The 2,888-nt window shown below is 45.1% G+C and overlaps 1 protein-coding gene across 1 annotated transcript in view; it reads left to right on the top strand.

Moving 5' to 3' along the window:
• Positions 1-2,888, top strand: part of PHF11 (PHD finger protein 11) — a 44,126-nt gene that overhangs the window by 6,757 nt on the left and 34,481 nt on the right. The window lies entirely within an intron of this gene.

The raw sequence follows: 2,888 nt of genomic DNA, 5'->3' as shown, positions 1-2,888 counted from the left end.
GTCGCCCGCCAGCCTGAAAACGGCCCTCAGCCCCTCACCCAGACTGGCCAGGCACCCCAGTGGGGACCCCCACCCTGAAGGGGGTGTGACCAGCTGCAAACAGCCATCAGCCTGATATCCAGGCTGGCCAGGCACCCAAGCGGGACTCCCACCCTATTCTGGATCACCCGTCAGTGCAAACCAGCCGGCCCCCACCCGTGTACCAGGCCTCTATCCTATACAGTAAAAGGGTAATATGCAAACTGACCCTAACAGCAGAAAGACTGGGAATGACTGGTCATATGACACACACTGACCACCAGGGGGCAAACGCTCAATGCAGGAGCTGTCCTCTGGTGGTCAGTGTGCTCTCACAGTGGGGAGCTCTGCTCAGCCACAAGCCAGGCTGACAGCTGCCAGCACAGCGGTGGTGGTGGAGCCTCTCCCGCCTCCACAGCAGCGCTAAGGATGACTGGCTAATGGTTTACTCGGACATTCCCCGAGGGCTACTGGGCTGCCAGAGAGATGTCTGACTGCCAGCTTAGGCCCAATCCCCCCGTAAATGAGAGGATGCAGGACTATGAGAGGGTGCTGGTCGGGCTGAGGGACACCCCCACCCCTGAGTGCATGAATTTTCATGCACCTGGCCTCTAGTTAAGTAGTAAAATAAATCCAAATGAATAAAAGAATGAACATTGAAAAGGGCAAAGAAATGTTAAATGGACACATGTGGCCAATGCCATATTGGGAACAGGTGAATTTTTCCTTCCTTTCTGCCTCTTCCCTTTTCTTCCTAGCTCTCCTCTGCTGATGGGTACTTAGGCTGTTTCCAAACCTCTTAGGTTTCTTTCATTTCTTCCATTCCCTCTTTAAAAAATTTTTTTTAATTTTTCCTTCATTATCTTTCTTTCCTATCTTATAATGCTAGATTAAAGAACATTTATATTAAGGTACATTTCTCATTTGCTGCTTTAATTCATCCAAAATTTATTTTTGAATTATATATGATATAGTAAAAAAATATTTTTACAGGTAGCTAACTAGAGCACTATTTCCTTTTTTCTTAAAAAAAATTTTTTTTGGAAGAGAGGAAGGGAGAGAGAGAGAAACATCAGTGTGAGAGCAGAACACCAATCAGCTGCCTCCTGCATGCCCCCAGCACTGGAATCGAACCAGCAACCCTTTAGTGCACAAGACCACACCCAACCAACTGAACCACACCTGCCAGGGACTGAGCACTGTTTCTTGAATACACCATTGTTTTCTTGTTGATTTGTAATGACAATAGTAATTATTGAGAGTTTACTATAGGCAAGGCAAAATTTTGAAAGCTTATTATTTAAATTCCTGTTTGCATTTCTTGAATAAAAGTTTTTCTCATGTTTGGATATTTGAAATGAATTCATTAGTGTTTTCTTTAATTAAGCCATTAAAAAATACAAAGTAAGCCCTAGCCCAGCGGTGGGCAAACTTTTTGACTCGAGGGCCACAATGGGTTCTTAAACTGGACCGGAGGGCCAGAACAAAAGCTTGGATGGAGTGTTTGTGTGAACTAATATAAATTCAAAGAAAACATCATTACATAAAAGGGTACGGTCTTTTTTTTTTTTTAGTTTTATTCATTTCAAACGGGCTGGATCCAGCCCGCGGGCCGTAGTTTGCCCACGGCTGCCCTAGCCGGTTTGGCTCAGTGGATATAGCATCAGCCTGCAGACTGAAGGGTCCCAAGTTCGATTCTGGTCAAGGGCACATGCCTGGGTTTGCAGGCTCGATCCCCAGTAGGGGGCGTGCAGGAGGCAGCCAATCAGTGATTCTCTCTCATCATTGATGTTTTTATCTCTCTCCCTTCCTCTCTAATATCAATAAAAATGTATTTTTAAAAAATACAAAATAAGTTGCTTTTCTACTTGGGTCCTGATTTCTTTTTCCCTGAGAGTTGAAAATCTCTCGTTAAAAACAAGTGCCTTTTTTTTTTTAATTTCTTTATTGTTTAAAGTATTATGTGTCTCCCTTTTCCCCCATTGACCTTTTCCTGGCCTCTCCCACCCCCCAGCACATGCCCACACCCCCCTACTGTCTGTGTCCATTGGTTATGCTTATATGCATGCATACAAGTCCTTTGGTTGAACCCCTCCCCCCATTCACCTCTGCCTTCCGTCTGAGGTATTTTTGTGTGTTTTTTAAAATATGGTTATGTGATTTTTTACAGAGAGGAAGGGAGAGGGATAGAGAGTTAGAAACTTCGATGAGCGAGAAACATCGATCAGCTGCCTCCTGCCCACCCCCTACTGGGGATGTGCCCGCAACCAAGGTACATGCCCTTGACCGGAATCGAACCTGGGACCTTTCAGTCCGCAGGCCAATGCTCTATCCACTGAGCCAAACCGGTTAGGGCCCCTCTGAGGTTTGATGGTCTGTTCGATGCTTCTCTGTCTCTGGATCTATTTTTGTTCATCAGTTTTGTTGTTCATTATATTCCACAAATGAGTGAGAACATACAATATTTATCTTTCTCCTACTGGCTTATTTCACTGGCTTATTTCACGTGCTCTCCACATCCATCCATGCTGTAGCGAATGGTAAGAGTTCTTTCCTTTTTACAGCATCATAGTATTCCATAGTGTAGCTGTACCACAGTTTTTAAAAAAATATATTTTTATTGATTTCAGAGAGAAAGGGAGAGGGAGAGAGAGAGAGATAGAAACATCAGTGATGAGAGAGAATCATTTATCAGCTGCATCCTGCACGCCCCCCACTAGGGACTGAGCCTGCAACCTGGGCATGTCCCCTCGACCAGAAGTGAACCTGGGAACCTTCAGTCCGCAGGCCGACACTCTATCTACTGAGCCAAACTGGCTAGGGGTGTACCATAGTTTTTTAATCCACTCATCTGCTGATGGGCACTTAAG

The sequence above is a fragment of the Myotis brandtii genome, unplaced genomic scaffold (assembly GCF_000412655.1).
Source record: "Myotis brandtii unplaced genomic scaffold, ASM41265v1 scaffold174, whole genome shotgun sequence".
Taxonomy (NCBI): Eukaryota; Metazoa; Chordata; class Mammalia; order Chiroptera; family Vespertilionidae; genus Myotis; species Myotis brandtii.
This window is presented reverse-complemented; position numbering and strand designations above follow the sequence as displayed.